The 27,436-nt window shown below is 42.1% G+C and overlaps 1 protein-coding gene across 8 annotated transcripts in view; it reads left to right on the plus strand.

Moving 5' to 3' along the window:
• shisal1b (shisa like 1b) overlaps positions 1-27,436 on the plus strand; it is a 105,063-nt gene that overhangs the window by 45,101 nt on the left and 32,526 nt on the right. For 3 of the 8 annotated variants that reach the window (XM_077517385.1, XM_077517384.1, XM_077517382.1), the window contains one exon: positions 2,766-2,874. The gene's annotated coding sequence lies outside the window, so the exon portion shown is untranslated. Of the gene's footprint in view, positions 1-2,342; positions 2,916-27,436 lie in introns of those variants that run through there. The other 5 variants (XM_077517379.1, XM_077517381.1, XM_077517378.1 and 2 more) reach the window with 3 other exon arrangements.

A 27,436-nucleotide genomic window follows, 5' to 3' on the forward strand; every position in this document is an offset into this window, starting at 1 on the left:
TTTTCGCAAAAAGTTTGTTTTGTCTTTATCTTCAATTTTCGCTCAATGTCACTCAAATTGCCTATTTTCAAATGGTGATTACTAAAGAACGAAATAAGGTCGAAACATACTTTTTTTTCTAATGAAAGAATCGAATGCGAGCTTTCATGTGGTAGCCACGTTGTATATGTAGTAAAAGAACACGATATTCTGTTTGAAAAATGAGTTAAAATGCTCGAAATCGTGTGGCAGTAAAAGAGTTAACCACTGTACTATAAAATAATATAAAAACAAACCCTTGTCCTTGATAGCAGGTGACACGTTTGGTGATGCTTCCAAATGGAGTCCACTTTATTTTTGTTCTTTAATTAAACACATGTATTGAAGCTGCTCCTTCAATTGAAACACGTTTTGAGACGGATCCAAAGAACAAGTAAAAGAAAAGTTCATCCTTTCAAGCTTGCTGAGTGAAGGTCTCGCATGACGTCAAACAAGAATGTTGTTAAGCACGTTTGGAGGTGAATTTTGTCAGTTAACCAATTCGAATGGTGTAACAAGTCAAAACAATAAAATGTCTTCTCGTGAGTACAGCGCTCACGTTTCTGCAAATCTTTTGTTATATCTTTTTATGACACTTCAACACAATGAAAAGTTGAAAAGTAGTAAGTGTTCTTTCTATCTATCTATCTATCTATCTATCTATCTAGCTAGCTAGCTAGCTATTTAGCTATCTCTCTAGCTAGCTAGCTAGCTAGCTAGCTATCTGTGCTATCATTATCAAATATTTTTCGAACCCATTAATCTATGTATTATTCAATCGATTAATCAACTATCAGGATTCATTTTATTTTTTTGCTTTAAAACTGATTACAGAAGCATTAACACCCCCCCACGATTACAGTTCATTAACCTGTGATCGGTGTTTATTTCGTACTTCGTATTTGTATAGTGAGTAAATAAAAAGGTAAAAGTAAACACAGGTGTTTGCAAATATGTTATTTTGATTAAAATAACATCCATATATCCAATATTTTATTAAAAATAATAAAATAACATCCAGCCCAGAGGTGTCGATTGAGAAAGGAGTTCATGGGTGTGCATCCATTTTCCTGAGTGAAAACGGAAGACCCCGTCTTTAAACATAGAAGATAATCAGTCTTCTTTCAACAATTACTGTTGATATGCTGAAAATCAGATGATTTGGACAATTTTAAATTTAAAAAAAAGTCTCCAAACGATTACTCGATTATTAAAATAGTTGTCCTTTAACACATTTACTGCCAGCCCATGTATGTAAATGTATCATTTGACATATTTTTCCGTCAATGGCAGTGAATGAGTTAATTTGCTAATCAATTACCTGACGATTAATTTCGACAGGTTGTGATAGGGCTGGGCAATAAATGGAATTAATACGATACATCGTCATTTTAAAAAATCGAATCGTTGAAAATTTGCTAAATCGTGAAATCGAATTTTGTCTTCTGGATGATTAAAAGCTGTTGTTCTTCTGTTCTGTTACATCCAAATGCTTTTATGTGATGTAATTTTGCCTTAAAACTGATCTAGAATCAGTATACGTTACTGGTGTCTGAACATTTTGCACAGGAATTATTCTTGAATAAATGAAACCTTGAAGTAAACGTTTGTTGGTTTTATTAGGTTAAAATCGATTAAAATCGTAATCGTCCTGAATGACTGCAAAAATCGAGATTTTATTTTTGGGCCATATCGCCCAGCCCTAGGTTGTGATTTCAATATGAATTCATTTCAAAGGGAAAAATGAGTTTGATGATATGCAAATAATGAGTTGAGATCTTGCTCACACAGAACAAATTAAACACGCAAGTCAAGCGCGGTCAGAATGTGACTAGTTTGATGTCATATTAACTCATTCACTCCCAGGCGTTTTCACTGTTTTATTGTTTTTTTGACTGATTTTGCAATGCCCACAGGATATTGTGTTCTATTGCTATAAAAACATGGAACCTACCAAAAGAAAGATTAGTCTCTTCTTTCATCAGGACAAAAAAGGTATATTTTTATCTGTTTTTATTTTGCAGCAATTAGCATTAGAATATAGCAAAGTTTCATCATTATTCACAAACCTGTTGAGAACACTAGGGAAAAGAGCTTGTTGCAACATGGCCCGTGCTGCTCTCTTATACTCTGTTGCCACCTGCTGGCCGTTTTTTTGTAATAACTACCATTGCTTTAAGCGAACTTTTCAGGTCTGAAGCTGCATCAAAGCCTTCTTTATGCTCTAGCATTTAAAAAACACACAAAAAAAACAAACAAACAAAAAAAACCGTATAAATACGTTTTTGGGAGTGAATGAGTTAAACACACGTCATCATGGTCCATTGACTCCACTTTGGGAAAGAAAAAAAAGAGAAATAGAGTGCAGAAAATGGATTCCACTCAGAAGGTAAGTTGAACCGAGCGCCAACAAGAAGTCTGTGGCCCTCGGGAGTAATGGCGATTGAAGGAAAGGAGACATACAGAGAGATAAACAAGCGCTCACGCACTGAGGAGGATCTCCCGACGGTGTGCTACCACACTAGCTCTCTCTCTCTCTCTCTCTCTCTCTTTCTCTCTCTCTCTCTTTCTCTCTCTCTCTCTCTCTCCTCTCTCTGCCGTGTCGTTTCATCTCACTCCGTCTCCTCTCTCTTAACTCGCCTGCCGCTTCTCACTGTCAGATGAGGGAGACACCGCCGAGCAGGAAACTCGGGGGCGCGAAGAGTGCATTCGCTTCCTCATCCGGCCGCCTTTTTCCTCATGAGCAGCTCGTCCAGTCGGCCCGGAACGACGACGCCGCCGCCGAGGAGGAGGAAGATGAGGAGGGTCGGCGCGTGAAGGGAAAGAGGAGCAACAGGGTGGCGTCAAGCTGGGAAAGTGAGTGAGCAAACCTGCTTCTTCTTCGTGCTCAACGCGAGGTCAGCGCCACACTTCACAGCCGTTTGTTGTTTCTGCCTTTTAAAAGTGATGGTTTTGAATTGAAAAGTGATAAGGGAAGTTTCGTTTTTAAGACTTCCTTGCTGGTCCAAAAGTACATCCAGGCACTCAGGTGGAGTCTGTCTTTTTTTTTTTTTTTTTTTTTTTTTTTTTTTTTTAAGGCATCACTTGGAGGCTAATAAGCAGGATTGGCAGGAAGGCAGGCAGGCAGGCACCGCTGCCGGTGACTTGGAAACAGGCGTGTGGGAGACGCTTGGTTGGATTTTGGATTTAGGAAAACTGGGGGGGGGGGGGGGGGGGGGGGGGGTAGGAGATTCCCTTTGTTCAGTCACCCCCCCCCCCCCCCCCCCACACACACACACACACACACAAAAAGAAGCCTTCTCCTCGGTGAAATATTCTGCCCAGGGGCGCCCGCTGTCAGCTTTTATGATTTGGCGTGACTGGGAACATTGTTTGAGACTACACTATTGCTGGCATGTGCATGAGATGGCTGTAATGTGCCTTCATCCATGCACACGGGTAAGGCACACTCCCTGGATGATGAGCTCACCATTAAAAACCTGGAGTAAGACGGCATTGTCTGAAGAACTGTTGCCGAATGTCTTCATGGAGTGGGCTACTCAACAGTGGGGACGACTAGCCGTTTATTAGGTGTATTATTATTATTATTATTATTATTATTATTATTTTAAGAGGGTGAGGCATTCATTTCTACAAAAGAATCCTCACACCTCCTAATCCAAAAATAACATGTTTGTTGAGCAATTATTTGATCGTTTAAGCAAGCAAGACATTTTTTAACAATAAATTGGACAATAATTTGTATTAAAAAAATAAATGAATAAATAAATAACAGACCCACATAGGGCCTAACGAATAGTATAGATTTGTGAGAGAAAAAAAAAAAAAGATGTCCAAGTTCTGACAGTAGAGGTTTTAAAACGTTTTTTTTTTTTGCATAGATTAATAATCATCATTTAATTGTTGTGTATTATAATAACTAGGGATGAGCGAGTCTACCAGGCCTTATTTCAAAGTATTGGTACTTTACCAGGAACTCATAATAGAAATGAGAAGTATAGAGAAATTGCCATTCATTTCATGCAATTTAAGGGAAAAATGTGATATTGACATATTTAGGCCTTCCTTTAAATTTAACTTTATGTATCAAACATACTAGTAGTATTAGTGTTTGTTATCAGTATCGGTCACTGCTGAACAGTTGAGTACTTGTACTGGTATTGGTCTGAAAAAAAAGTGATGTCAAAAATATTTCATCCCAACTGCATGTATCTTCAAATTTTGTGATTTTAAATGAACGCCCCCCCCCCCCCCCCAAAAAAAAAAAAAAGTTTCTTGCATTTAGAACATTTTAAAAAAAATAGATAAATGCAATTTTCTTTTTAGACTCCATCATTGCATTATTATTATTATTTATTTTTTTTTAAACTGGATTCATGTACTTTATTTTGACTATTGATGGGCGAGTACCATTACAATGTCTCACTATCAGGCCGATACCCGGGTTTATTTCAAGATATCGGTACTCACTTGCCGCCCTCTTGTGTCCATTTTGTGAAAATTGCCATGAATTTCATGCAATTTTAAAGAAAATAAATGTTATCCGGGGATATTTAGAGCTTTCTTTAAAATGTGTCTGTTTTTTGGGTGGTGAAATCTTAGGCATCAAAAGTACTAGTGGTATTGTTACTTTGGTATCTGGAAAAAAAAAAGTGGTATCGAATATTTCTAATTTTATCTTGCAGTCTTGGTCACACACTGAAACATAGATTATCACTTTCTTATGATTTCTTCTTCTTATATCTACTGTTGGTCCCGCGTGTCATGATATTTAAGTGGTTAGCATGTTGTCAACTTTTGTATTTCTGAGGTTTAAGATTCTTCCTGTGCTTGTGTTGGTTGTCGTACTCCAGCTTGCTTCTACATCCTAAAAATATGCATTTTACATTCAAACACTTTATGAAATCAATGGATTAATGGAATAAACCACTCAAGAAGCTTTTTGTTCAGCTTAAAACGTGAGTGGTGATGTGGTGGTACGGGATGAGCAAGTTGGCATTTTTATTGGGGCACATCGTTTATTAAATCAGAGCGGCAATTATTCAGGGCACGGCGTTTATTATAGCCGATGCTGCCAGTTGAGGAAAACGGTCGTGACATATTCTAGAAATGCTAACCCTTCCATGCCGAGCCACTTTTTGCACTTTTAGCGAGCCTTGTCGCGGTTGTCATTATGGCGCACGGTGCGTGTTTCGACACAAAAGAAGAAATATTGCATAAGACGCGCGCGATACGGTTGATTCGTTTCTTGTCCATCTGCGTTCAGCCATTGTGTTTACACAAAGAAAAACCTCTAAAGTAAAGAAGTAGCCCTCAAAAATGGACGTCCCCATGCGAGGACTGTAAACGTGCCTCGCGTGTTATCAACTTTTCGTCACCGTCGCCTCCGCGGGAGTGACTGAACACGCACCGGGTCATGCAGGTCGTGTTTGGCCATCAGTCATCAGCGGAGGCGTGCGCGTGTGCTGTGTCACCTTGTCTCGCACATGAGTGCGTGTCGCGCCACACTTAGGACCACTACATCTGTGCTTGCACCGCGGTTATTTTAGTTAATCTAAATGAAATGACTAAACTAACATTGAAATTAAAACTGAAAATGCTTTTAGAAACTCATTCACTCCCAGCCATTTTCATAGAAGTGATGCCCTTCACTACCGGCTGATTTACTGGATTTTGCAATGCCCACAGAATGTTCTGTTCTATTGCTATAAAAACATGGAACCTACCAAAAGAAAGATTAAAGTCTCTTCTTTCATCAGGAAAAAAAAGTTGAGCGTTTTAAGAGTGACTTCCAGCTGTTATTTGTGCAGCGCCGCCCTGTTAGTGTAACAGCGCAATTGCAGCTGAAATGACACCCAACTTAGTGCAACGCTGGTCACATTAAAAAGCGCTTTCATGGTATCAGAAACTGCAAATTTGATCTAGAATTAAAGCAAATATTTGAAGTGTAGCCAGTAAACAATATTGTACACTTTCTGATATTTTTCTTCCAAAACTAGTTATTCATTCGTGCATTTGCTACTCGAAGGAATACTAATCAAATGCAGAGGCGACTATACGATATGTCATCTTGTGCTGAATACTGTAGAAGATTCGCATATTAACGGTCCTTTGTGGCAACCATAATGCTAATGTGGCCTCTGGATGAAAATGACTTTGACAGCCCTGTGAGTGGTCTACACATCACGCACGCACGCACACGCATTTCTGATGGGAAGGCAGAGCGAGGCGTCGTGACCAGTGCCTTGGCACAAGGTGAACGTTTTGGAGCGGGGAGCACTTCACATTCAGGAGAGATCATCACGCCGCCGAAGAAAGACAATCATCGCCGGAGGAAGACGTCACCGCGCCCGAATGTCAAAAACCGCCACTTGCGCGCGTTCAACGCCGTCTCACGGGTCATCACGCTCCAACTACATCCGTTTTATGGACGGTAGTCATCTTACAATTACTCTGAAAATGAACAGCCCAATCTGAAACGTTCACAATCAATTATCTATTGTTTTCACTTGTTCATTGTTTGCGAACGGCAGAAAAGGCCACAAAAAAAACAACTGTTTTTCAACGGTGAAATCATTATTCAGAGAAAGAATCGTCTTTCCAAGCATTCTCTTAGCAATTAAACAATAAGTGCCTTGTTCTTACACAAAAGGAGCAAAAGCAGAAGGCGGAACACAGAGGCAAGCGGCGCCTCAGGCTGTGAGCTAAACCTCGTCGCGATCAAATGCACAAAGCCAACTGGAAGAAATCAAACTCCAGCCTACTGATTCTTCTGGAAAAATAAGACGTCAACATCAGTCTACCGTCAGTCCCGCAAATTCCGACATACACCCTCAACGTACCGAAGCGGACGTTTGGAAACGCTAACTCCGATAAAATATTGCAAGACAATAAATTATGAATAAAATCTTGGAAGCACTAACTTTTACTAGTGTTAGCACTTTTTTTCTACCAATCTAGTGCAGGTTTATATAGTAGAGATAGACCGATATGGTTTTTTCGGGGCCAATACCAATACCGATTATTAGTAGTCCAGGATGCCGATAACCGATATTTGGAGCCGATATTCATTTTCACTAAAAAGGGAAAATATTAGCATCAACATTTTGAAAAAAAAAAATACAAACTCCAGCTCTGAAGTTTTTTGAGGGTAATTTTAAATCATATTCCGGAATCTCCCAGGGGCAGAAGCATGTTTTCAAAAGTTAAGTAAAAACAAACAATTGTTTTCTACACGAAATAAAGTATTCCAAAATTTCTAAATATCTTAAGTATTTTTGTGTACTGAAAGGTTTGGATCCCAAATGCAGACACAAATAAGATTTTCTCCATTTATTCACATCGAGAGGCAAAAACTCAGAGACGCTGTACATAGGACAGTTGGACAATAATCCGGCAAATTCTCAGACTGCACCCACAGACAGTGAATCGTAAAGGACTAAAGAACGACGTCACGTAGGTCCCGACATCACCTAAAGGATTAAAGGTTGACATCATGAACATCGCGTTTTGTAAACAGACACTTGTTACATCAGTACCTAAACAGACACATAACAAGTATTACATTTTTACTTATCTTAGTTTTAATTTAAAACAAAAACAAAAGGTGCAGAGGCAAAAAAAAATTAATAATAATAATAATTTACATTTAAATTGATTCACTGAAGGCAACCCTTTTTTTTATTTTTTTATTTTTATGGATCTATTATCGTCCAAATGATTTTTCAAAATGGCTGATGCCGATATTTGTCAAAATGCTGAATATCGGTGGTGATAATCGGCCCAGTCGATAATCGGTCTATCCCTATTATTTTTTTTATGGATCTATTATCGTCCAAATGATTCTTCAAAATGGCTGATGCCGATATTTGTCAAAATGCTGAATATCGGTGGCGATAATCGGCCCAGCCGATAATCGGTCTATCCCTATTATATAGTGGTCTATTATTGCAGTATTTACACATAAGAGGACCGAGGCATTTTGTTCTGAATGATCTTATTTAATCTCTGCAAACCTGCAGTAAAACAAACTCAAAAAGCAAAAAATAACAACACCCCATTAAAACTCGGCTCTTCCGTCCTACTACTCATTATCTTGGTGTCTTATATAAACATTTTCTTATTGCCCTCCCACACAGCTAAATGTCAAACGGCAAAAAAAAAAATGCACGCGAAACATCACCGCGGATGAACGGCGAGTGCTCGCAGGTCGATGTAATTGCAGGGAAAACATCAGCTGGAAGCCAAAGCCCGCAGGCCAAAAATAATACAATAAACGATGGATCTTTTATGGTCATTGTTACCAGACAATAATGGCATTTGAACCAGAAAGGGCAGACAGGAGAAACAGTTTGTACGGCAGTTCACAAGATGCAGTTGGAGACAGGATCTTTTTTTTTTTTTTTTTTTTTTTAAGGCTTGTTTGGATTGCTCACCTTTAAAAGTGGCATAGCATGTTAGCAGAATATCAGAAGATGCCCCAATTTTGATATTTTTTATTTATAAAGTAAAATAAGAAATAAATCCATCCATTTTCTTGACCACTTATTTCTCACAAGGGTCGCAGGGGGGTGCTGGAGCCTATCTCAGCTGGCTTTGGGCCGAAGCCAGCTGAGATAGGCACCAGCACCCCTGCGACCCTTGTGAGGAAAAGCGGTCAAGAAAATGGATGGATGAAAAATAATTAGCCTTATTTTTTGTTCTCATTATTATTTTCTATTACTTTTAGATTAATTTGCTAAATAAAAACTGTTAGGTGAGCTCTGGCCACAAGTTACATATGTAAAAAATACTTTAATTAATGTGAAAAAAAATTGGTTAAAAATATATCATGAGACTCATTCACTCCCAACCATTTTCACTTCAGTGTTTTCCTGGATTTTGACTGATTTTTCAAGGCCCGCGAAATATTATGTTCTATTGCTATAAAAATATGGAACATACCAAAAGAGAGATTAAAGTCTCTTCTTTTATCAGGGAAAAAAAAGTATATTCCCATCTGTTTCCGCTGTGCAACAATTAGCAATAGAACATGGCTAAATTTCATCGTTTTTCACAATTCTGCTTAGAACTGTGGGGAAATCAACTTGTTTTAACATGGCCTGGTTGATCTCTTATACTCTGCTGCCACTCAACCATTTTCTGCAGTAGAGAGACTGCATCAAAGCCTTCTCTATGCTCTGGCATTAAAAAAAAACGTATAAGTACGTCTTTGGGACACTTAAAACATTTAAAATATGACGTATTTATACGTTTTTGGGAGCTAATGAGTTAACACATGCCTGTTTGTAGGTGGGCTAGTAGATGTCTGCCTCACAGTCAAAAGGTTCTGGTTCGGAGTCTTAGCTCATGCCAGGTACTCTGGCTTCCTCCCACATTCCAAAAACTTCCTTGCTGACTCTAAATTGTCCATAGTTGTGTGTGTGGAGGGTTTGTTTGTATGTATTTGGCATACAATTGGGTGGCAGCCAGCCCACGTTGTATGCTGCCTCTCGCACAAAGTCATCTGGCAAACGCTCCGGTGACTCTAATGAGGACAAGGGTTCTAAAAAACCCCCCAAAAAAACAAAAAAAAACTGGATGGATGAATGCCAGTCTGCACTGCACTGATGGCAATTGCGGGGTCGTGAGCACGGCACCGCCTAATTGTCTGAACTCGCAGTGACAAAGTGGCCTCATCACATCTCGCCGCCCGTTTGGGGCTGATTGATGATACCGGCGGCAGCCGATTAATTATCTTCCACCAAGTAAAAAATAAACAGCAGCTGTTGCCGTCGCCGATTCACACAATTCGTACAAGTCGCGTCTGCTTCTCCGTGCAGCCGTGCTGAAAAGTCGACTCGTTAGTTTGTCTGCTATGACATTTGTTTGGGTTCGTGCCAGAGTTCAACTTTCTCTGTGTGTGCGTGTGCGCGCGCGTGCGTGTTAATATGAATTGATGACCACTTGCCATAGCTGTATGAGAAAATGTGTGCTTGTTAGACAACGCGAGCTTGAGTGATGGCGCCTTTGATGCTACTTCTCTTCCACATCAGATTCCGCCCATTAGATATAATCTAGCCAAGGGAATCTCACACACGCACGCACGTACGCTCACATCACTCTATTTTAGAGGCAAGAAAGCCAACTCCCAGTTCCAGTGTCCACTTTATGTTTCTATGTGGCACCAACTAATTATTAGTATAGTACAGTACAAAAAAAAACTACAGTATCACTCATTGTCCCATTTTTTTTTAACAGCAAAGTTATACATGAATGAAACCTTGTATCATCCAAAAAAAAATATGGATTTGCAGAATTGGTCTGCTTGTTGCTAGGCAGAGTTGAAAGGCTGCCTATTGAAAAGCTGACGATTCGGTTTCTGTATATTTCCTGTTAACTTGCCATGGGAAGTTCAGTGTTGGCATTTTCATTGAATTCATGATTGATTGTAATGCCTGAAGAGGAAATTCATGTTTGAATTGTGAGATTTAATATGTAGAGAGAAAAAGAGAACACTCATTTGTAGCTACAGTAAGTAAAAACTCACATCTTATGTGACAACTTCCTGAAGTTACTCATTAGGCCACGCCCCTTATTTAAAGCCACTCATACTGTATATGTACAACACAATAGTTATTGTTTATTAAAAACACAGAACAAATACATTTTGTTTTGTTGGTTTTTTTTGGTGGTGCTGGAATGGATTAATGTCATTTCAATGAGGAATGCTAATTCGATTTAAAGTAAATATGAGTTGGTCAAGGAACATTGAGTCTAGATGCCACTTTATTAACGTATTTTTGTCACGCCGCCACCAGGCGTGGCGGTTCATGCTTTTATTTTTGTGTCTCTGTTTCCCGTTTTACTTTGAAATCCTAACTCTCCTCTCACCCCAGGTCACTTGCCCTTCCTGCCACGCCATAATTACCGGTCCCTGCCCTTGATTATCACCACCTGCCACCAATCACCTACTGCAATAAAAGCCAGCTGCATTCTCCCCTCAGTGCCGAAGTGTCACCGTCAGTGCATGGAAGCGTCCCACAGTCCTTATGTCCTTGTTCATGTTGCCTAGCGTTGTTGCCTTGTTTTTGTGCCTTTTCCTCCCTTTTGGAGCGCCTTTAGTTACCCCTTTTGCCTTGAGCCCTTTTTCCTCCCTAGCGGAGCGCTTTCTGTTGTCCCCAGTACCTTTTGCCTGTTTTTTCCTCCCTAGTGGAGCGCTTTTTGTTCTCCACTTTTTCCCCTCCCTGTTCTCCTCTCAGTTTGAGAGGAGACCTTTGTTGGCCGGAAATAAACCTGCTGCCTTGGTGGCCTACCTTACGCCTGCGTCTGAGTCCTACTTGTCCTCGCCTTGTCAGTACACTTCGGCCAGCATGGACCCAGCAGGCACGGTCGAGGCCGCACTGCAGAGCCAGGAGGCCCGGCTCAACAACCAGGACTGGATCCAACAGACCATGCTGTCCCGGATGGAGGAATTGACCAGCCAGGTCCACGAGCTGGTAAGCCTTTCACGGCGTCAAGCGCCAGCTCCCACTGGACAGATTCCTCACCCTGAGTTCTCTGTACCGACCACGCCATTCACCGGGGTAGGATTGAGACTGGCCTCCCCAGAACGATACTCCGGTGAACCCGGACGCTGTCAGACTTTCCTCACGGAATGCGACATTCATTTCGAACAGTTACCACAGGCATTTCCCACAGCCCGATCCCGAGTGGCCTTCATGTTGTCTCACCTGACGGGACGGGCCAAAACCTGGGCGACCGCGGAATGGGCCAGGGGTTCCTCGGTCTGCCAAAGCGTACAGGACTTTCAAATCGCTTTGCGCCAAGTCTTTGATCCAGAAAACAATGACCGAGAGAAGGCACGAGCACTGAGCCGACTTCAGCAAGGCAACGAATCTGTCAGCGACTATGCAGTTCGCTTTCGAACGTTGGCAACGAACAGTGGCTGGAACGCCATCGCACTTCACGACCATTTTTTGAAAGGACTCTCACCTGCCATTCAAGAGCTTCTGGTTCCCGTAGATCTCCCCGCGGACTTGGACGCCTTGATTTCCCTCGCCATCCGGACCGATCATCGTCGCCAGGAGCTGGCCAAGATCGGCGGACCGCGAAGGAGGGAGGAACCTATCCCCTGGACGCGGACACCGGAGGCCAGAAGGCCGCGATTCATCGCTCCTTCCCGACCGGAACCAGGAGAGGTGGACCTCGCTAGCGACGAACCCATGCAACTGGGAAGGGCTCGGCTTTCGCCGGAGGAGAGGCAGCGCCGACGCCGAGAGGGCCGCTGCTACTATTGTGGTGGTCTTGGGCACTTGGTGGAATCCTGCACCACAAAGGCTCACTCTCCGGTGAGTCCTCCGTCACCCCGACCCGCCAAGAATCACAGACTTACGCCAATTCAGATAATCCACCACAATGTCACCATAGATCTGTCAGCCCTCATCGACTCCGGATCCGACGAAAGTCTCATGGACTGGGAGCTCGTAAAGCAAATACGAGCCTCCACCGAACCCCTTTCTTTGACCATCCAGGCTCGAGCGCTGAATGGCAAGGAGCTCTTCCAAATCACCCACATTACTGAACCTCTGGAAGTCCGAATCGGACCTCACTTCGAGACTCTCCGTTTCCATGTTTTCCACGCTGCTTCCCCCACTTTGGTTCTGGGACACCCTTGGCTGTGTCTACATAGCCCCAGAATCGACTGGAACACTGGAGTTGTTCTGGAGTGGGGAAAGGACTGCAGCTCTCACGGGTCGGAACAACCCGCACTCCGAAACTCCACAGCCCAGGTTCACCAGGTGACTCTCGTCCCACCGGCTCAAGAAGAGTACCCGAACTTGCACACTGTTCCCTCCTGCTACCACCATCTGCGGGAGGTCTTCAGCAAGACCAAAGCCATGACTCTCCCTCCACACCGCCCATATGACTGCCCGATCAATCTGATTCCCGGTTCAACTATTCCCAAGGGGAGACTGTACTCAGTCTCAGGACCCGAACGCCAGGCCATGAACAACTACATTGATGACTCCTTGAAAGCCGGCCTCATCCGACCGTCATCCTCGCCTGCAGGAGCGGGCTTTTTCTTTGTGAGTAAAAAGGATGGATCCCTACGCCCCTGCATTGATTACAGTCCTTTGAACGACATCACTGTCAAGAACCGGTACCCATTGCCCTTGATGTCCTCGGTGTTCGATCAGCTGCAACAAGCCAAGATCTTCACGAAGCTCGATCTGCGGAACGCCTACCACCTCATTCGGATCCGTGAGGGGGACGAATGGAAGACAGGCTTCAACACTCCTCGGGGACATTATGAATACCTGGTCATGCCATTTGGCCTCACGAATGCTCCCGCCGTCTTCCAGGCAATGATAAATGAGGTACTCAAGGACTTCATAGATCACTTCGTGTACGTTTACTTGGATGACATTCTGATCTACTCACCTGACCTAATGAGCCATCGAAACCACCGTAAAAGAGTACGTCGCTGCCTGTCCCACTTGTGCCCGCAACAAGTCCTCGACTCAGTCCCGGATGGGCCTTCTTCAGCCACTACCAATCCCATCCAGACCATGGGCAGAAATCTCATTGGACTTTGTGACCGGACTGCCCCTATCCCATGGTAAAACCACAATTCTCACCGTTGTCGACAGGTTCTCCAAAATGGTTCACTTTATTCCACTATCCAAGCTCCCATCCGCCAAGGTTACAGCCGACATCATGATCCACCACATATTCCGATTTTATGGTTTTCCCTTGCACATCGTCTCCGACCGTGGACCACAGTTCGTCTCCCGATTCTGGACACAGTTCTGCAAAGCCCTAGGAGCCAAAGCCAATCTTACTTCTGGATACCACCCTGAGGCCAATGGACAGGCAGAACGACTGAACCAACAGCTTGAAACCGGTCTCCGATGCCTTGTCTCCCAGAACCCGACCGCCTGGAGCAAGTATCTGGTATGGGTCGAACTTGCGCACAACTCATTGCCCACATCTGCCACAGGTCACACCCCGTTTAAATGCGTCCACGGCTACGATCCACCATTTTTCGCTGAACTGGAGGAGGAGGCAACGGTCCCCTCGGTCCAGGCCATGATCCGTCGGTGCCACAAAGTCTGGTCGGCGGCCCGGACGGCGCTTCAACGCCAGGGAGACCGGGTGAAGAGGGCCGCCGACCGGAAAAGGAGGCCGGCACCCGAATACCGCCCAGGCCAGCGGGTGTGGCTATCGGCCAAACACCTCCGGCTCAAGGTACCGTGTCCAAAGCTGGCCCCGCGGTTTGTGGGGCCTTTCCCAGTAACCAAGTCCATAGGTCCCGCCGCCGTTCGACTCCGCCTGCCAAGATCCCTCAGAGTTCATCCAACATTCCATGTCAGTCAAGTCAAGCCGGTCCACGAAAGCCCACTTGTGCCCTCCGAACCCGACCCACCCCCCCCAGAGATGGTTGAAGGCGGCCCCGTTTACAAGGTCAGGAAACTCTTAGATGTGCGTAATCGGGGCCGCGGAAGACAATACCTAGTCGACTGGGAGGGGTACGGCCCGGAGGAAAGACAATGGGTCCCCTCCCGGTTCATCGTTGATCCCTCCCTCATTGATGATTTTTATGCTGAGCACCCTGACATTCCTGGGCCGTTGAGGGGGGGGTACTGTCACGCCGCCACCAGGCGTGGCGGTTCATGCTTTTATTTTTGTGTCTCTGTTTCCCGTTTTACTTTGAAATCCTAACTCTCCTCTCACCCCAGGTCACTTGCCCTTCCTGCCACGCCATAATTACCGGTCCCTGCCCTTGATTATCACCACCTGCCACCAATCACCTACTGCAATAAAAGCCAGCTGCATTCTCCCCTCAGTGCCGAAGTGTCACCGTCAGTGCATGGAAGCGTCCCACAGTCCTTATGTCCTTGTTCATGTTGCCTAGCGTTGTTGCCTTGTTTTTGTGCCTTTTCCTCCCTTTTGGAGCGCCTTTAGTTACCCCTTTTGCCTTGAGCCCTTTTTCCTCCCTAGCGGAGCGCTTTCTGTTGTCCCCAGTACCTTTTGCCTGTTTTTTCCTCCCTAGTGGAGCGCTTTTTGTTCTCCACTTTTTCCCCTCCCTGTTCTCCTCTCAGTTTGAGAGGAGACCTTTGTTGGCCGGAAATAAACCTGCTGCCTTGGTGGCCTACCTTACGCCTGCGTCTGAGTCCTACTTGTCCTCGCCTTGTCAATTTTCAAGACGCAGACGATAGAAATACATTTCCCTTCCAAACAATATAGACTGACAACTGTCCGTTTGAGGTTTGCGTGGCGGATTGTGGAGGACTCAAGTGAAATGAAACAAGAAACTAGAGCTTGTGACGCGCCGCAAAAGATGAACGGCTTCCGGGTCAAGGAGAAACCAGCTTGCGAAAAACGGTTTACGGCCACATTTCATTTCCCGATTCGTGCTAAATAAACACATAATAGAACATCGGATAAAGGCCTGTTTCCCGTTTTTCATTTTCATTTTTAATTCAACAAAAACGGGAGGCGACTCGTTTCCCGTTATTTGTTCATATACATCAAAACAAAAAACGGAAATTGGTTTGTTTTCCTTTTTTCCGTGTCCTTGCTTCAGAAGGAAAAACGAATGGCCGAAAAGTACACGGACCTAGCCGCCATTGTTGTTGACTGGCGGTTCGTGCGCAGTCACGGGAGAAGTATCTATCCTGCTATGGTGTCCAGTGTCCACATTGGAATGTCTGGGGCGCGTTTTGAACACTTTCCACTCCGGAGCCCGGTTTCAAAAGGGATCGGTTTCAAGCTCCGAAACCGAGCCACTGGATGGACGAACTACCGACATAAACGCTAAGAAACTTGTGCGGATACACTGAAACGGGCTTTCAGTTTGTTTCCCTCCACAACTGCACCTCTGACTTCTAAAAAACTTTATAGCTGAGAATTAATAAAATATCTAAAAAAATAATCTATAAAAGTCAGCAAGTCAGTGCTCATTTTCATGCAGTATTTGTGTGTGTATGTCGAAGCTTGCGAGCCTTTGCGTGTTTTCCAAAGGAGATGAGGCGTCGCTTTGCTTGATATGCGCACAGAATAATTAAAAAATCAACAAGCTGTCGGACCCGTCGGCGATGTTTGAGTAGCAACGCCTCGCGCGCGTGTTAGGCAAACAACACAAATAATGACATTGATTCAGATTCTTTTGTCGTATTGACCCAGCGGAAAGAGTGAAATCACGCATGAAGGAGCATTCGCGGCTGGTGAAATGAATGCTCGGGGAAATCAGGCGCTGAGCAAATATTTATAAGTAGACGTGGTGTTTTTTTTGTGTTTTTTTTTTCCCAAGCTCGTGTCTACGCGTGTCGTTCATTACATAAATTATAAGCCAATGTTGGGGAAGTGTTCCTTTTTCTCACCTAATTGTGACGGCGAGGGGTTTGTTTCCGAGGCCAACAGCGCATCGACGTTATCGTTGTGCAAATGTTGCGTGACGCGGCCTTGTTCTGCTATTAGCTTGCCTGTGAGCACAACCTGTGTTTAACCTCCTATTGACTGCCCCCACCGGGACCCCCTCATACATCGTTGTTACGTCTTAGAGCTGCAAACGGATGCCCGCTGCTTTGTCCAAGAAGAAATTCGCAGCCATTGTGAGCTTTATTTTTTTTAATCCGCTTGTTTCTATGTCGTATGTACTTGAACGTGTCAGGTGCGTATTCAGTGCCATGCTGGGCGGGTTCTGCAACTCGGCTGCTGGATTTGCTGCAGTTCAAAACTTGAATCACAGATGACGTCATCCTCATCACAAAAAAAAATGTTGGATGAGAGATTTTCCCAAAATTTTTGCTCACCAATCCGGCCCGGACCACCAGGGTGAGCATGTTTGCCTGGTATCAAATAAGCATGAATAAAAATGACATTTCCAGGTACCAAGTGACATCCAACCAGCCGAGCCAAGCTGGACTCATACAGCATATACAACCCCTAGCAAAAAAGTATGGAATCACCAGTTTTGGACGAGCACTCACTCAGACGTTTTAGTCTGTAGATCAAACTCAGATAAAAAGCATGAAGCAGTTATAAGGTCATCCCAAAGTGCAACATCTTGGCTTTCAGAAACACTAAAAGAAATGAAGAAAAACATTGTGCCACAAAAAAAAATTGGGATACATGAGGAAAACAAATTGTGGGCGGAAAACGGGGGAAAAAAAAACAAAATGTAGAAAACAATTGAAAAAAATTGCTAATATGCAAATTCACAGGTAACGAACTGCAAATCGACTGCAGTTTTGAGTGGTAATATCATCATTCACCACTAGATGGCAGACACGGCTTAACTGCACTTATAAAGGGTCTTATATTGCCCTATAATACAACATGGGGAATGATATGCAGAACTAACATAGTATTTCAATAATAATGCAATTTTGAGTGAGTTGTTGCACTTATTGTTGGATTGCTGTTCAACAGTTTTGTGTGGACATTTTTATGCACTTGGAAAAAATATAGTATGTGGCTATTGTGTATGGAAGCGTAGAGCTGCCAATGTGGAGTCAACATTTTTGGCTGGCGAGTATGTTTGAACATACTCGCAAATATGTTCGAACATTAGAGGTGGGAATCTTGGGGCACCTCACGATTCGATTGCGATTACGATTCAGAGGCGACGATTCGATTATAAAACGATTATTGATTTCCCCCCAGGCAGCAGAAAAAAAACAATGTATTTTGGCGCTTTTAATGTTTCGTACATTAGTTACAAAAATAGTACAAAAGTCCTCTCAGGCCTAAATAAACTACTATTTCAGTATCAAGTTAACAGTTCAAAACAGTAAATAAAATACTCAAGTCCTCATTCTGTAACAACAGCTTTTAAGTATATTCAGTCTTCAACAGAATAAAACATAGCATTGAGCAAAAATATATTATTTTTATCCACTCAAAAGTGCACTGAGGTATAAATGAAAGACAATGTGAACTACTACTTCAATACAAATGCCTTAAAAAAAAAAAAAGTGCTTTCCTGCTTTTTAAGTTGTGTAAAGATGAACATGTAAACATTAAAGTTTCTCAGAGGTACAAAAAAAAAAAAAAAACTCAAGTGCTTTTCTGCTTTTTAACTTGTGTAAACATGAACGTGTAAACATTAATGGGATCGTTCGGCTTTTTTAACATGAATCTCAATTTGATCCTCACCTCCCGTGTGTGCGATCAGCGCTGACTTCGGCGTTGGACGAGAGGAAAATAGTCCAGCAAGCTGGCTGGGGTCTCGGAAATAAAGCGTTTTTCTTCTAAAAACTTTTTGTTTTCAAAAGCGTGATACATTTCCACCACAATACTCTTTTCTGAATAAAGTCAGACGCCATTACCGCCAGCCACTACTTTTCTGTTCGTTCGTTCGTATCACTGCGCGGCGCCCTGTAGAACGCTAACCGACGCACTGCAGCCAGCTAGCTGATACTTCCGCCTGAAGTTGTTTGCCTTTTCGGAGCAGGTCTGATCTCACGAAGAGGTGGGTTGGTCAGCTCAGCCATGCTTGTTGTTGTTTTGAATCTCGAGGCGTGAGTTGTGGATGTGTACTCTCGGTCCGTCCCAAAAGCGTCCCGAAGACCGCGCGCGCTACTGCGTTTCAGTTCCGCGTACTTTTCGCTCGTTGCTTCCCTTGGCATATTTATATAATCGGAATTTGGACGTTTGTGAATCGTTCTCGATTGTTGCACGGCCGAATCGTGAATAATCTAAGAATCGGAAATTTTGCACACCTCTATCGAACATACTCGCAAACACGTTCGAACATACTCGCAAATACGTTCGAACATACTCGCAAATACGTTCGAACATACTCGCAAATATGTTCGAACATACTTGTAGGTTACATGTTACAAAGTTAGCATACCTTCCCATAATGCCACGGGGTATTATTTGCGCATGCGCGAGTGAAAACAAAACCCCATTTTTTAGGCATTTGGGCCACATTACCAATTCATTAAATAAAATTAAGTAGACAAAAAACAGTGTTCATTCGTAACTTTTACAATTTATTATTTCTGCCGTGCATGATTTAGGTTCGTCATTTTTCGCCCCATAATGCAACGGGGTATTGCGCTTGCGCAGTTGAGTTAGCATTATGGGAAGGTATGCTAACTCTGTAGCATGTAGCCTACATGTACGTTCGAACATATTTGCGAATATGTTAAAACGTATTTGCGAGTATGTTCGAACATACTCACAAATATGTTCGAACATAGTTCATTACGTTCGAACATATTTGCAAGTATGTTCGAACATATTCGCCAGCCATAATGTTTACTCCACATTGGCAGCTCTACGCTTCTGTAATTGTGTATGATTGTTGTTCATCAATTTTAGCCAAAAATAAAAGTGCATGACTCAGAATAGTCATTTAGAGACATGTTGATTAGAGTTGGACTTTTTTACCCAATTGTTTATATGTCGGTTGCTCGCACGAAGGTATTAACAGCGCCTTCCTTGCCTTGTTTCAGCTAATTAGTGCACTCAATCTTGCCTCAGTTGCTTCAAGACCTGATTAATCCACAATTAATTTGGCTTACTTACTGATGTGAGCGTGTCAAAAGCTCTCTGTACACCACTACAATCTACAACCATAATAATAAACATTGTTCAATTAAAAACTGGTATTAATAAGGATCTTTGTCGAGGCATATTTTATTATTATTTTTACTTTTTACCTTAAATTTTAAGTCATAGCAGAGGAAAGTGGTACAAGTGCAAAAGGTCCTCTCTGTATATAAAGCCATTGATCTAAGTGACCTCCAGAGGTGCCGAAGAAAGAAGCTCTGCCCGGGGGGGCCGTACGAGGGGGTTAAGCGTCCATGTCAGACGCTGGCTGCTGATTAAAGAGCCAAACGTGTCACTTTGGTTCAGCCCTTTAGTCGCCGCAAATCACTTCTTTTTTTTTTTTTTTCAGCCGAGGAGAGGAGCATGTCGGGGTAAAACAAGCCTTGTGGATTCGAGGGACAACCTTAACATTTGGCCTTCTCTTCAAAGTGCTCTCACTTTTTTTTTTCCCTCCCCCTTGCCGCATTACAAGGCGATAGAATTCACAGTGGTGCTGCTTCTGACAGAAAAGATAGCCAAGAAACAAACAGTGCTTGTTTGCGACAGATGGCACTTTTGTCTTTTTGTCTCTCTAAAGTCTTCGCCTGCTGTGCTGCGACATGCTGTGGTGAGTACAGCATGTATCAGGAATTCCCCTTTACCAAGGCTGTAAACTGGCCTACCGTGTGCGGCAAATGAGTATAACGCAGGAATTCCTAAAATGGGGCTGCTCCGATACACATTTCACCGAATGCCAGGGTTGAGATTGCGACCAAAATGGTTGCTTATGAGACCTGTGTTTTTCAGCGCCTGTGTGAAGAAGAATTTCATCTTGTTGCGTTTGTGTGAGCGTATATATTTTAATACAAGCAAAATGCCGGTTTATACAAAGTAAAATGTTTTGAAAATATAATAACTCGTCACTGTCATTGCAAAGAAATGATGTAAGCGTGCGAGCAAATTTTGGGTGCGACCAACTGAGGAAGCAGCAGGATTAACATCATAGGGGTGTTAAAAAAAAATCGATTCGGCGATATATCGCGATACTACATCGCGCGATTCTCGAATCGATTCAATAAGGGCAGAATCGATTTTTTTTTTTTTTTTTTTTTTAGGATTCACACCTTGAGCATGGAAGAATGTTATATGAACGGAACATTAAGCCTTAATATTTTATTTTAATGCTGTTCAAACATGAAACAGATTACAACCTCTATAAGACTGAAATTTCAGATAAATAAATAATACATTTTCATATAAATCTTACACTCTACAAGCTTACTGATTAGTATTTTCTAAATTTGAATGAAAAAAAATCGCAACAATCGACTTATAAATTCGTATCGGGATTAATCGGTATCGAATCGAATCGTGACCTGTGAATCGTGATACGAATCGAATCGTCAGGTACTAGGCAATTCACACCCCTAGCTACTAGCTGATTACTTTCATGTTGTTTTGATGATGTCTGCATGATTAAACATGATAGCATGTCGGTGCATGATGAAAACAGCATAGGCCCCACAATTGAACCCTGTAGAACACCATACATTACATTATACATGTGAATTCATATTGCACACATTTGTATGACCACTTTTTTTTTTTTTGACAAGAGTATGAAGGGATTGCAATAATAAATAAATCACGCGACGTACCATCACAACAGCTACAAGTCGACTACTGAGCGCAACAAATTCCCTGCAGCACAGATAGGCCAAGCGTGATCACCTGCAGCCAATGGTGGCCAAGTGGGCGTGTGCAGTCAGGTTTCCATCCATTTGTTTAGAATTTCTTAAGCAAATTTACTGAAAATGCGTAAAACGGACATGTGACTTGTGCCCGTTTCCATCTGTTCTTCCTTTTGCGAATATTGAGAGGGGACTCCGCCGCTGTAGGTGGCGGTATACACCATAGACATGTGATCCCCACCAGTAATTTAAAAGAAGAAGAACAGAAAGCAACTGCAACGTTCGATGACGTCGTATGAGTTTATTCTCAAAACCTGTTTCCATAGCAAAAATTTGCAATTTCCTTTTTTCCATACGCTTCAACATCCACCCCCTCCAAAAACCTACAAAAAAAAATTTGCGAATTTTAGGCCATTTTTTTTTCTAGTGTTTCCATTCAGTTTGTTTTCGCATTTCTTGAAAATTCAAATAAAAATGGGTGACCAGACTTGTGTCTTGACCTTCGCAGGAACTTCCTAGACTGACTCACCAAACCCCTGGAGTTCGATCGAACCCAGGTTAAGAGCCACTGTACTCGACAGAAGTACTTGCGCCACTAGGTGTGATGTATTGAGCCGTCGGTTTCAAACCCCTGCTCAACAGTCTTGTCAGTCCTATACCTAATGTGCAGTATGCACACGAAGATAACCGCATATATAAAAGCCTCAGTAATTCCTGAGTCATTATGACCTCAAATGACAGTCATTTCCAATTCACCATATAATGCCAGCGCCCACCATAATCCTTCCCTGCAGTAATGACTAATAATAAACCCTTTTGCATATTATTAGTCAAACTGCAGGTTGCTGCCATTGTTAATTGGCATAATAAAACTCGATTCACAGTCTGAGAAACGAGCTGAAGGGCTTTCTTTTTCTTTTTATGAGTACCGCTTAGAGTTGTAGAAGAACAGGAAGTTATCGTTCACGAAGTGTGCCAAACGCCAGCCGAGGAGAGTTCACTGACTGCTGGGTCAAAAGCAGGACAGGCTGGTTCATGATGAATGCGATGGCAGGTGGACCAACGTTTCCCGTAAGAATTCTCATAAATAAAAAAAAAACAACAACAACTGGGCGCGTCTACAAGTGCTGCCTTGTGTTTGCTTGTTAACAGGCCGTATAACAGGCAGCCAAAACGGCTTTATGAGCGTGATTAGTTCATTTGCTCAGAGGATAGCGGGGGTCCTCGCGTCACTGCAGGGAGGTCGCGTGGCCTCGGAAATGATGTGGATGGAAACCAAATTGGATACGGTTTTATTGTGTTCTTACCAATGTGGTTGGTTGAGCAGGTTGTTGGATGGATCATGTGACCTTCCTGTTTCTGACTGGTTTAATGCAACCTAGATTTTACAAGCGTCACTATTTGTAAGACTTCAGCTAGATTCTATTGGCATTTCTTTCCCACAATGCAATTTTTTCCCATCATGCATGTGGTTAAGTTTCCTGTTTCTGGTGTGTAAGAGCCAGGGTCATTATAGTTTGGGAATTTTCATTTTAGTTATTACATTTTGAGTTTTGTGTTTTAAAGTTAGTTTTACTTACTTTCCAGGGTGGTTCTTATTTTATTTTTATTAGTTTTAGTTATTTAATAAATGCTTAGTTTTAGTTTCGTTTATTTAGTTTCAGTATTAGTTTTAGTTTAAAAAAAAAAACATGTATTACTTGTGCGCGATATTAAAAAAAACACCAGGGGAGCGACATCATCTGAAGGTGCTTTTCTATTGGCTGCTGCTAGATGACGTCACTTCTGTGTGACACACTTTCACATATCCTTATTCCGGCGGTTAATATCAAAATAAATCTACCGTACTTAAAGGGATACTTGACTCATTGAACAATTTTCAGCAGTGAAAAGTTAATATTTTGTCCAGAATGAATTTGATAACTTCATTATTTTCCATGTGCAATTAATACATTTAAAAGTAATTTATTTACTTGCTGTCGACTGATGATGACATCACCTATGCTGAGCAAGTAGGTAACGGCCAATCATGGCTCAGTTTACTGACCAAACACAGAAAACAGGTGAGTCATGATTGGCTGTTACCGACTTCCTCAGCACAGGTGATGTCATCATCAGTTGACAGCAAGAAGAAAAATTGCTTTTTAGGTATTCATTGTACATGAAAAATAACAAAGTTACCATATTAATTATAGACTAAATGAACTTTTCACTGCTGTAAAAGGTTCAATGAGTCAAGTATCCCTTTAAATAAATACATGAAAATGTCAGGTTTTCAAATTAGAGGCGGAGTCCACCGTGTTGTTACCATGACTGGTAAAACGCAGACTGCTGCCAAGTTGATCACGAGGGGTGTAGGGGGAATTATTTTTGTTGTTTGTTATACAAAGTTTTATTTAAAAAAAAAAAAAAAAAAGAAGTCCTCTTTTTACATATTTCATGTCCTGACCGTTCAAATATGGTGCTGAGCTTACAGGTAGTGCTCAGTGCTAGCAAACTGCGGGGCACTAGTTCAATCCTCACTTTTTCCATTTAATTTAAAAAAAAAATAAACATAGTAGATTTTTAAAAAAGTAGATATTTAAGATACTCTAAAGATATTACCATTGCTTTTGGGAAGAATTTAGAGAAGTCAATTAAATTAATCAACTTAAAAAAATTCAGTTCAGTTCAGTTAAATTGAAAGCATACAAAGAAAACATGTTTTGAGATTATAGAAAATGATACATAGTGAATTTTTTTTTTTAACGTAGCAGTTTTAACATAAAAAAAATACAAATAAAAATGGTGAGGGGTCGTGCTTTTGGAAGTTTTGAACATTTTGGAAGTTGAGTTGAGTTGAAATTGTCTAGTTGCACGTGTTAATGGTTTTTATGGGTGCATTTTGGATGAACTCCTGGAACAGGATTATCTATTAAGATTGTTTGCGGGTGATAAATGTTAGAGTGCAGCTCTCTGCTGTTAGTTGAAACAAGTGTTTGTTTGATCACAAGGGCATTTATATTCTAAGCTTAAGTGTTGCCACTTCACTGCGGTGTTGTGTTGTGTAACTACTTTACTGTGGTCGCTACAGGGGACAATAACAAAGATGATAAAGCTGCCGCGTTGTTCTCGCCGCAGCCTTGTATCTCTGTCCTCATGTCATAAGAATGTCTCCGCTTTTTTTTTTTATTTTTTATTTTTTATTTCCACCAGGCTGTTTCTTTGGTGCTATTTTAAATCCAGGGTCAGGCGGATGACGATCGGGAACACTTCCAAGAGATATACCACGCAAGCCCCGACTGGGGTGTTAAAGTGAATCCGAGCAAACAATGGCGGCTTGTGTCTGTGAGATATTCTGCTGTCTGCATGCATCATAGATGACAACAGTCTGCAAGAAGCCAAGTACGGCTGCTTGTGCAAATATATCGTGATACGTCCAAGTTCCACGACAAATCTATTTGATTTCCCTTTGAGATCAATTTTATTTGGAACAACTTTCTCTCCCCCAAGTCATTTGGGAGGACCACTTTTTTTGATCGTCAATGAACGTAACGTGCATGTTTTTGGGATGTGGACTCTGAAAATAAACAGGAAACTGAGGATAATTTAATGAAAAGTATAAACATTTTATTTGGTCAAAAGTAGACATTACTGCAAAATAGGTAGCTCTCTTTGCTCTATTTTTCACTTCACTTGAGCCGTTGCGTATCTTAACTAAAATTTTGGCTCACCACTCAAAGCAAAAAAAATAAAAAATAGATGAAGCAACAGCTCATAACTTGAAGAACTCGCAAATTGGAGCACTTGTAAGTCAATGTTCCACTGTACAGTGGAACTTCAGGTTACAAATTTAATTCATTCTTTGCCGCCATTTGCAAGACAAAATGTTTGTAAATCAAGTTAACATTTCACATTGAAATGAGTGGAAATGCAATTAATTCATTCCAGCCCCAAAACGAAGTTATTTACCATATTTTTATTGGCGTATGCGATTAAAAATACTGTAGAATGTACAAACAAGTGAAAGCATACTGTAATGTCAATACTGTGAATAACACAATGTGTTTGCTATACAGTTGCACTCATAAGTTTATATACCCCTCAGGGATGTAAAATTATGAAGCACAACTAAGTTCACTATTGAGAGCTGACCTTAAAATTTGTAAATTCCTGCTTATTTCCATTAAATTCCCATGGAATTCACAAAATTTTGCAAGCCTTCACACCTCTTAACATGGCTTAGTAGAAGCACTTCTTCACGTCAACCACATGACTTTTCCGTCTTTTCTTCCTTTACTTCAGTCACCCTATCAGAAAAAGTGTCGTGAAAAGCCAAAGGCAAATCGTCGCGCTAATCCCTTGATGGTTCCTGAAATGAGGTCTAGTGAGGTGCGCTCGCGGCTCATGTGTGTCAGTTCAAATTCCAAAATTTGTCTTAAGTCTTCAGGCGTATTTTTTCGTCAACATTTTGGTTGACCTCTAAGTTTGAGGCCATTGGAATGTCGAGCTTCCAATTGGTCAGGAATTGTGGTTCGGCTGCTCTGTATTGGCCAGTCAATGAAAAAACGGATTTGCACGTTAGTCGTGTTGTAACACGTAATGAATTCCATAACTCGCCTTGCGAACGCTTCACTGTGGAATGTCAACCTTGACCGCTTTGATAGTTGGACGCTTTTCAGTAGCAGAATTATTACGGCTTTCTCATTTGTGTCCAACAAACCATGTCTGCATTCTAATAAATCACTGCATGACCCCGAGTGGGTGGGAGCGCCACATGTCGGGACTCTCGGTGATTTTGTGTCCGCGATAGCTGCAAAAACTGCGTTTGCTCATTTTTCACCAGTGCAAATTGAAGGTTGCCTCTTATTATGAGAAACTCGAGAAGTTGTGCATATTTATGATTAATAAACGACTTCGACAAGAAGACGGGGAGCTACTGTTGCCACAATGCGTCCTCCTGCGAATTCCTGGCTGCTATAATTACACTTTCACTCTTTCATGGGATTGAATCGTCAGAAAATATCGAAGCCCCCCCCCCCCCTCCACTCCCCCCACCTGCCATGCATTTTAAATGCTGATTTGAATGGAAATGAGGTGCTGCAGGGAGACCATTTCGTTGCAGGTAGTTTCCGACATGAAATATCAAAACAACTGTCTCCGCTTGCACGAGAGCAGATTGGAACAGCTGGATACCACGTTTCGCTTTTTATTCCAGGGGCAGTGAAATTTCCCAAGATTTGATTTGGAAGTCCAAGTATAGGCAAATAATTGAAATAGGAACAATCTGTTCAGGGGCGGGCAGCACGTCTGCCTCGCCGGCTTCCTCCCACGTTCCCGAAATCCGGCACAGTAGGTTAATTGAAGGCAAGGCAAGCTTTCGTTTCATACACAAGGCAACTCGAAGCAAAGATACAACAGCTAAAAGCATTTACTGTCATGTGCTGAAGGTTGGATCCCAAAGCGCACACAAATAATAACTATTTATTCACATCGAGAGGCGTGGAACAAACTTGACTAGACGAGAAACAAAGAGAGTTGCACAGAGGACAGTGGTAATAGAAGTAATAATCCGACAAACACAAACACTTCTCAGACAGCTACGACAGACAGTGAATCGATCTGATTGGCTGTGAGTAAAGTAAAGGATTAAAGATTGACATCACAAATCTCATGACATCACATAGCATAAAACCAGTTGAAACGTCACATAGCGTTTTTTCCAGTTGAAACCAGATGATGGTTACATCAGTTCAAAACAGACACTTGTAACATTAGTACATAATAGACACTTGACCTCACGGTCATGAACCCAACTTAACAGGTCATGAACTCAAACTTCTTAACCCTGGCGTGACCCCAGACATGACATTTGCAAACACAACCACGAACGTCATTCAGAAGTTAAAGCAGAGAAAATAAAAGTAGCTCATCTAAAAGAAGGAACATTGACAACACGTAAAAGAACATTTTGAAAACATTTCAACATCAAGAAATAAAAGTGCTGTTTCGAAACTTACTGTGAAATTGACTTAAAAAAGTTAAAATGACCTTAATCAACGAAATGTGTGTGTGGGGGGGGGGGGGGGGGGGGGGGGGGGGGGGAGAAAAAAATGTTAACCTGGATTTAAAAGCATTTAAGAAAGCATACTGGGGGCTGATTTAATTTCTGTTGGCAGCTCATTCATTTTGCATGCAGCATAACAGCAAAATGCTGCTTCACC

The sequence above is a fragment of the Festucalex cinctus genome, chromosome 3 (assembly GCF_051991245.1).
Source record: "Festucalex cinctus isolate MCC-2025b chromosome 3, RoL_Fcin_1.0, whole genome shotgun sequence".
Taxonomy (NCBI): domain Eukaryota; kingdom Metazoa; phylum Chordata; class Actinopteri; order Syngnathiformes; family Syngnathidae; genus Festucalex; species Festucalex cinctus.